We start from the raw sequence: 9653 nt of genomic DNA, 5'->3' as shown, positions 1-9653 counted from the left end.
TCGAGTACAGCAGGAGAATGATGTCCTGGGATCTGCCTGAGAAGCATCTATGGATGCAAGCCAGTGTTTTTCTCGCTTTACTAGCCGCAGCATCACACTGAAGGCTCATGTTCATCTTGTGGTCAACCATGACCCCCAAGTCCTTTTCATCTGTAGAGCTAACCAGTGTAGCACTACCGAGCCTATATGCATGGTGCAGGTTTTTCCTCCCAAGGTAGAGAAGTTTAGGGCTGGAAGGGACCTCAGGAGATCATCAGGTCCAGCCCCCTGCTCTGGGCAGGAAAGACTGCTGGGGTCAAATAACCCCTTCAAGGTGTGCGTCCAGTCTCCTTTCGCGAGTCTATTCCAGAATCATTTGCCTTCAGCCAGTTCCCAAGGACCCTAAGAACACTAAGAAATTTAAACTAGCTGATCAGACAACATTTTCTTTTTTTTTCCCTGTGGCTTTGCTGGCAAACCCAGGTATAGGGGGCATGCTGGTAGGGTGGCTACGGCTAGACACTGTGGAGATTTTAAGTAGCAATCTGGAGAAGCGGCCACAGTTTAGACAGCTCTTAAGGTATTTTGAAGCCCAAGATCAACTCAGAACCAGGAAGGGGAAATTGCTACTTGAAGTCATCATGGCTCCACCAGTCTCTGATTTGCAAGGTCTGTTTTGTGCTATTAGATGGAACACAAATAGGGTCCCATCTAACAATTCTATTCAGATTAAACACATGGTTAACAAGACTCAAGAACATTTAGTCATGGTGTCTAGTTGGAAAACTGGCTAGCTCTGGCCAGCTAAAGCAAATACATGGCCTATGGGCTGGATCCATCCTGTGGAGCTGCTCCATTTGCTTCGCTGAGCCAGGGAATTTGGCATGTGATTAGTGGGGGGTGTGGCCTGACACAGAACCTAGGGCCCTGGGGAAATGGCCATTGGCATCAGGGAGAAAGCAAGGGCTGATCCCAAACAGCCTTCCCTAGCTCTGCTACTGTTTGGCTTGTGCCCATGTAGCAAAACCCTCAGTGTTTGGGGGTGTTTGTTTGTTTGTTCGTTTGTTTTGTACTTAAATACATTCCCTCCCTTCTCCAACCATTTCTGACTTGCTCTTTGCCCTCTCTATTCCTTATAGGTAGTTGTGATAAGTCATAGTTAAGAACATAGGATAAACTCTCCATTACTGTAACAATCCGCTTTTATATTGTCCATGTATCATTGTAAATAGTGTCCTGCTATTTTGGTATTGATTTGTATTGGTTTATATTGTATTCCCATTATGTTTTGTATTGATACTGTATGATTTAGACCTGTTTCTGTAAGCTAGCCAAAGTAATGTGAAGTCTCCATTTAATGTCCCCTGCCCAGGCATACCCTATTGTAACTGTGTTGTAACTGTGACTCATACCTACCCCTTCCATGTAAACTGGGTGAATTAAAGTGAATGAGAGTACTTGAGACATAATAGTAGCAGGCCTAAAAATAGCTCTAACTGAGTGACCAGACCATCAGCTTAACGACCCTCCCACCTCCTTGCATTGACTCTCCCTAAAACCACAGACCTCCTCCTAGAACCAGAGACAAAACTCAATATTTGAAAGATAAAGACCTTCCAAAAAACAGCAACATGGAACCAAAGAACAGAATAGAAACCAGCAACTCCATCATTGTATCCCACCAGAACTATGAGGACACCTGGAACTGCATGTCTTCATCTGAGCAGGACTGGCCCTTGCATGTCCTCCCCACTGGAGTCACAAGTAGCCTACCCATATAAAAGGTGTGGTAGAGTGTGACCCCCTTGGGATGCCCTCTCCATCCAGACCAGCACTACACCATGCCACCTATCTACCCAGAGGTCCTGCTGGCAATCCCCCTCTAGACAACATCTCACTGGATCCCGACTGACCATCGATGATTGACTCGCAGCCTGAATAGGTAGCTATCACCCACATCTTCCCTCCAAACAAGCAACCTGAGCTCTGTTTCTATACCCCTTGACTTCTTCAATCTTTCTCCTAAGCCGTTTCTCCCCTGCTACCATTGTGTGAGTGCATGAGTGTAAGTGTGTGTGCAGAAACCAATAATTTGTAATCCGAATATTGTGTTACCCCTTTTCTGTCTAATAAAACAGTTATTTGGAACCCCGAGTTGGGTTTTGTCCTACTGTGGTCCTGGTCCAATCTGTGCACCCTGCCCCTGCGTGTCTCTGTCACCTCCAACACCCCCATTTCTCTGCTGCCTCAGCCCCCAGCTTCCTTCCCCCCCTCCTGGCTCTTCATCCTTCTCTCTCTCTCCAAGCATCCCCCAAGCACTGCTGCCCGAGTGTGTGTTTGTGTATGGATATGTGTGCGGACCAATAATTTTCATATGCATATTTTATGTGTATATAATTTTGTGTTATGCCCTGCTGTCTAATAATGAGATCCCAAGCATTGATCTGGCACATCAAGTCAATACCCATTTGTCTGTCTTCACCATGGCCAGTGGCTGCCTGACTGCTGCAGTGGTAAGCACCCCATGCCAGATCTGGCCCATGAGAATCCCTGCAGTACAGATCCAACACCCTGAGCTAAGGGGACCTCTCTTTATAGTCAGTAATGAAATCTCCAAAAATCACTGTAAATCTTCTTATTACAAAAATAAGGCTCTCTTCTTCTTCCTTATTTGAGAAACCCAGTAATCTGACATTAATAGCCACTATTTGGGTTTTCCACATCTCTATTTTTCTCACAATTATTTTATGCTCTTTAGTCCTAATCATAATTCTGCTGAGGTAGATTGATCCCACACAAGTTAGCGAACCTCTGAGTATGGCCTTTTAATAACACTGGCAGTAGGAGTGGCTAGATGCAGTCCAACTGGTTAAGTATATTATTCTGAGGTGGAAGGATGTTGGCTATGTTACTGGTTGCTACTATTCCATTTAGTGAGACACTTTACATAATACAAAACTAACTTATATTTCTACTTCTGTTTTCTGTTACTGTATATGTAACTGTATTCACTGGAAGTGTTTTTGTATGGCATTTTAACCTTTCTCGGGAACTTTTAGATGATTCTTCCTCCCCTTTTCCTAAGAAAATATTTAATTTCAATCAGAAATTAATTCTGTGTAGGTGATGGAGGGGGTCTTTCTGAGGACAAACATTAAGTATGAGAAAGGTCCATGTTTTTGAATTTGGAAAGCATTTTCACACTGAATCTCAGTTAAGGCAGTGTTTTCAAGAGGCAGCACCTTGTGCAGGAAAAAGTGAACAACTGGACTGGGATATCTCCCACAGTTAGGCTACCATATCCAATGAGACCAGTCAAATTGAAATTAACATAGACACATACCCTTTCCTCTGCTTTTCTTTCTTTCTTTTCTGCAATCTACTATTCTTTTCTATTTCTTAAGATTCACTCATTTGACATATTCATATTGACAATAAGATATTAGCTGTTTGTTACCCAGAAAAGTTCCCCAAATCTAACTATTTACTTTCAAAATGAAATAGATAATGTGTAACAGAATACTTTGGGTTACTTAGCAATTTTCAGGTTAATATCTCATTTGGATGATCTACCAAAAAACAATGTTTTTAGCACAAGTATGGTAAGTCCAGTTCCTGCCTGAGACAGGGGCCCATCCCTGGGGCTGGTCACGGTGTTTGCCAGCCCACCTGTCTAGGGCAGTCTGCGCTGACTCACCCACCACACCTTGATGTATCAAAATGAGATGGGAAAAAATGAAGGAGGCTACCCATTTAATTGATGCCAGAGCAAAATACACAGCTCTGACCTCCCTTTTACCATGCCCCATGCCTCGCAGATGGCATCCAAAATGACTTCCAACTCCCCCAGCCCCATTGCTAGGCCACACTTGGCCTCTGGTCCAAACCTGACCTCAGGCATCCTCAGCCATACCTTGGCCAGGCCTCTGGCCCAACTTGGCCTCACGTGTCCTTAGATGTGCCTGGGCCACCTGCCCCTCTCTGGGGCCTCTATTCTACCCCTGTCTGGAGCCTCTACTCGCACACACTCTGGGCTCCTCACCTCTCATTAAGCTCCTAGCCCCTCACATTCTGCCCCTTCACTGGGGTCACTACTCTGCCACCTCACTGGGGATTCTGGGCCTTGTGCCCATTGGGCCTGAGATGTCTATGTGCCTGGACCCCACTCTTGGCCTCCCACTAGGCGTCTTATTCAGGCCTCGCACTAGGTCTTGGGCCCTCCTGACCCCTGTGTTGTTGCTCAAGCCAGGTGCTTATCTCTCAGGGCATGCTCCCCTAGCACTTCTTCTCCACAGGGCTACCCATACGTCAGCAGGGGCTGAGGTTTTCCAGTGCCCCATACTCGCCTTTCACTAGGGAGGTACTGGTGTGGTATTTTCTGAGGACTGATCTGCCACAGGCAGCCCCACCACACCATCCTACCCCATCAGGGTGTAGTTTTAGGTCGTGCCCTAGGACCAACTGCAGACCTACCTGGCCTGGTCTTACTCCTCCCTCACTGGGCTTCTTGATGTTCTTCCTGGGCTGCTCACTCCTGGGCACTCCATTCCAGCCTCCATCCTATAGCATAGCTCCTAGCCACAGGCCACATCTCTCAGGCCCCTTACAGGATACCTCCCATCTGGTGGCTGAACTTCAGCCTCTTTCATACCAGCTTGCTTGTTTGCTGACCTCTTATCCTCTCTCAGCAGTGGTTCACCTCCATTGAGGGAGCTTCGGCCTCTTTTAGGCTTTGGCCCTGCCTCTGGGCCAGTCAAGGTGCCAGCAGCTCTCCACAGCCCTGGCCTACCCTTGACAGTGGGCTTACTTGTCCTTTGTCCTGTTGACCCTGGCCCCATGTGTTGATCAGTCTGGAAGCAGGTGACCTTCTCCCTCAGCAGGAATCCCCTCTGGGCCCCACCATAAAGCAGTCCTGTCAGGATGGGCTTGCCTAGAGCCCCAGAGATCTTATATAAAGCTACCCATTACTACACTGGGCTCATCTGAGCCCCTGGCCTCACCACCAGTTCTAACCAGGGGCTAAATTAGCTCCTCAGTTTGCCCACAAACTCTAAGGGCTTAAGCAGGCAGCAGAGCAGACTGCAGATGACAGCAGAGCCAATCAGGGGGTCACATGGCAACCAGGAGGCTGCCTGATTGGAGGAGGGCTTGGCTGCTTGAGTGTAAGACTAGGCCCAGGGAGCAGGGCCAGCAGTTGCTGCTGGGATGCTCTCGAGGTAACATCTCCCAGTGGGAGATTTGCTGTTCCCAGGAATATTCTGGAAGTCAGGGTAGGACCTGTGGGGAAAGAGGAGGTTTCTAGGAACCCAGTGGAGGTCCCAAGCCCCGAGGAAGTGGCTGTGGGCCTAGAGCAGTGGAGAGGCCAGCCTAGTAAGAGAGAGAGGCAGGCGGTGCACACAAGGGCCTAGGGAAGAGCCAAGTCAGCCTAGGGAAGGGGCTTAAAGTGGCAGGCACCCAAAGGTGCTCCACCACACTGCCCAACACCTGGAATTTGCAATTCAATTTCTTCAGGGTTTAATCCTGAAGGAGTGCTGATGAAAGCTTTGAGAGTGCTGGGATGATTCAAGTATGTGGATGCTGGGCATATTTTCAGTAAATAAAAGTAAACTAAAGCATCAGACACAGGAGGCCAGTGAACTGGCAGGAACACTGCCCAGTCATGAATCAGTATCTGGTTCTGAGAGGTATTACTCTCACACATACATTTCAGTGTCTGTACCTGGCTGCCTGTATTCTTTCTAAGTGGAACTCTTAAGTACATTTAAATGAGTCACTCTTCTTGGTTAGCAGCTGGAAATCCTAGAAATGACAGGTATGCATAGCATGTGCATTTACTAGATTGCATGAGATCTATGCTGGGGCCACATACTATTTCCTCTTCTTTCACATCTGCTTTGGACCTTACTTACTGTTACTTTTTAATTGTTATATAAAGGTTCTTCAAAGCGCTGGACAAGGTACATATTTCTCCACTGTCTACACAGTTACTGAGGAAATGCTCAGTACTGAGTATAGGCAGGCAAGGTTCTATGGGTAAATCCTCATCTGTTATTAGAACAACTAAAATAGTTGGAAGAATTCTTCTTTGCAAGCTCTTGGGTACAAATATTTTTCATCAGGCTTAGACGCTTCCTCTGCCTGACAAAGCTTGCAAAGAAAAATTATTTCAACTATTTTAGTTGTTCTAATAACAGATAGGCAGACAAATTTTGGGGGTAAATCCTCTATGTCATTACACTAACGTGGCTACAGATTGTTCCCAGTACTGAGCATGAAGGACTTGTCTTTTTCTTTTATTCATGTTCATCAGTATTCAGAATTTAAAAACTTTACATATCAATAAATGCGACTATCACTTTGGAAATGATCATATATTTGGCTGAGTGACAGTCTTAAACTTAACCTAATGCAAGTTATGCAATAACTTTGTAATACGCCATTAAACGTATTCCAAAATTCCAGGGAATATCCTAAGCATCAGTGGGCAAAAACACAGTGCCGTAGCAACAAAGTTTGGTGTCTGGGGTAAAGCCTGCCCGCCGTCACCCAGCACGTATCTGGGGGGCACATCTCATCCCCAGTGCTTGCCTGGGAGTATATGCAGTGGTAGGAGCTGCCCTTCCCCCATCCCCATGCCCCTCCAAATGAGCCGCTCATGGCTCTGTCCCATGCCCTGCCCTGGCTGGGCAGCACCTGCTGGCGCTCCTTCGCTTCAGCGCCCACACCCCACTTGCCCCCCCTTGCTATGGCACTACAAAAATATATTGATTTTGATGAAAATCAGAGAACTGAAACAAAGCCCCTGACATCTGCTTAGCAGAGCCAGCAGCATCAACTATCTCTAGACATCAAAGAACTGGTTGATAGCATCTTCCAGCATAATATCCCTGTAAGCAGGTTGCTTGGTCTGCTGGCTTTGGCAGGTGGGTTCACTCCCTGAGGAGCTCCTCAGCCATTCCTCTTAACACAAAACAAATAGACAAGAAAGTAAATAAAAACCCCCAAATCCCAATGCCTGTTATGGGCACTCAGAGAGCAAACCCTTTGGCTCTAGCCCCAGCACAGCAACCTGGCCCCTCACTAGAGCAGGCAGTTCTAGTCACAGCTGACTCCTTCCCTCCAAACTGTTTCTTCACGATCCCCCTTTCTGCTCTCCTTTCTGGGTTTTTAAGCTCCCCATGAGTCATTCCCTTATTGGCAGCTCCCCCACAACTGCAACTCCTCAACACGAATGGCAGCCCACACTTAAGGGAACAGACCATGTAGTTACAATCCCTATCTCAACTCTGCTTGGCCTCCCACTATAGTGTTATTTCCTCAATAGAAAAAAAAAGAAATAAGGCAGGAATAGGGAGCAAGGGAAAAAGGCATCTAGGAGGAGGTAACTGAGTGGCTTGACACAAGGAAGGAAGAAAATAGGGACCCTGACATAGTGGGGGAGAACGGATGGGAACTGACAGAAGCTATGGCATGTGGAAAGGGAAATGGGGGACCACACAGAGCCCTTAACAGGGGGAGAAAGGTGGTCCCTTATGTGGGAGAAAGTTGGGAAACACACACAGAGCCCCATGCATGAAGGTCGTGGTAGTAACTTGCAAGGAGTCCCTGAAAGAGAGGCAGATGGAATATGGGACCTTGTGTGGGAGGGAATGGAGGAATACAAGAAACTACTAGTGCATGCCACAAGTTTGGCTGACACAAGCAAACAAGCATGGGATTCTCTAGTTAATTTTATTTCACTATTTAGATTTATGCAGAATTAAAAGTACCTATCTACCGTCTTGACATGCAATACAAGTTTCATTGATTACAGCTAAACTGCATCAGTGTGTTCCATGTAATGCCCAACCAGAAATCCAAGTAAACTAGCAGTAGAAGCAATCTTCCTGCTCAACATTAACCACTCATACAAATCTGGCTTCCTATTTCAAATGCTTAGCAATGAAGAAGGAAAGACAAGCTTTTCCATTTGCCTTGAGAGTCAACAGATTCAGGTAATTTTGACTAAGGGGAAACAGAGTTCCAAAGCTGACAAGCCTGCATAAAAATCATCCTGCACAACACCTCCCCCCCACACTCCAGTTTGCTTATGCGTGTCAGGCTGCAACTTGAGCATTTCTACTGATATCAGCTGCTGCGGCATAGCTCTGAATAAGAGCCAATCTTTCAAACAAGCAGCATTAGTTTCAGTAAATGAATGTGGATGTCTGGCACTACATTATGTCTGATAACAGTGTTATCATCAAGCTTTCCTCTATTTATAGATTAAATATAGGCAAATTTCAGCATTTATGATTTATAGCACATGGTAAATCTTTAGTTAGGCTGAAGAAGATAGCGATTAATTCAAGAGGTGAAAGGTAAGGAAGGAACTTAAATAGGAGATAACAGAGTGTGCTGAAAGGGAGAGTTGTCAGACTGGAAGGAGGTTACTTGTGATATTTTGCAAAGATCAGTTTTGGGGCCAATCTTATTTAATAGATTTACTAATGATCTTGGCACAAAATTAGGAGCATACTAATTGAATTTGCTGCTGAAAAAAATTAGGAAACATTAGCAATACAGAGGAGGACTGGAATATCATCCGACAAGGACTGAAAGACTTTGAGGACTGGAATAATTCAAAGATGACATTTAATAATGCAAAATGCAAGATCATGTACTTTGAGACTAATTATAATATTTCTGCTATAACCTGGGAGCTCATCAGTTGGAAGTGACAAAGGAAGAAAAAGACATCACTGGATGACTATGAGCCACCTACGTAAGTTGGCTTCTGAAAAAAACAAATGCAATCTTTGAATTATCAGGTGGGGAATTTCCAGAAAGAAAGCATTAATGCCATTGTACAAGGCATTGGTGAGACCTCATCTGGAATACCGTGAACAATTTGGGTCATCTAATGTTCAAAAAGGATAAAGTTGCACTGGAACAGATACAGAGAAGAGCTATTGGGATGCCCAAGGGTATGGACAGCCTATACTAGAGAGGATACTAAAAGTTTGGCTTGCTCGGCCTAGCAAAATTAAGTGAAGACAGGATAACACTGCTCTCTAAAAAGATGTCAGGTGGGTAAACATATCCAGAGGGAAAAGAAATAAAAGGCTAAATTGGTGCAAGAACAAATAGATGTAAATTGATCATGAATACATTTTGGTTTCTAATTAAGAAGCAAAGGTTTCTCGGCATGAGAGAAGTGAAGTTCTGGAGCAGACTTTCAATAGGAGTAGTGGGACAAGAAACCTAACTAGTTGTAAGATGGGGCTTCAATATTTTATGAATGGTATTATAATGATATGGTTGCCTGTCAGAGCAGGGAGCCGGAATCAGTGACCCAATAGATCAATGATCCATCTGATGGATGAAACAATAACACTAAGATGTGGCGGGATGTGGGTACACTAGACGGGAAGAATAGGCTGCAATCAGACCTAGACAGGTTACAGGGGTGGGCAGATGAGAATAGAATGGGATTCAACACCAACAAGTGCAAGGTGATGCACCTGGGGAGGAACAACCGGCACCATACCTACAGGCTGGGGAACTCCCTTCTCATCAGTACAGAGGCAGAAAAGGATCTTGGAGTCATCATTGATGCCAAGATGAACATGAGCCAGCAGTGTGGGGATGCAGTCAGGAAGGCCAACCGCACCTTGTCATGCATCCACAGATGC

This window comes from Gavialis gangeticus, unplaced genomic scaffold (assembly GCF_001723915.1).
Source record: "Gavialis gangeticus isolate Ggan-Ray unplaced genomic scaffold, GavGan_comp1, whole genome shotgun sequence".
NCBI classification, from domain to species: Eukaryota; Metazoa; Chordata; order Crocodylia; family Gavialidae; genus Gavialis; species Gavialis gangeticus.
The sequence above is the reverse complement of the archived record's forward strand: the minus strand, read 5'-3'. Positions refer to the sequence as shown.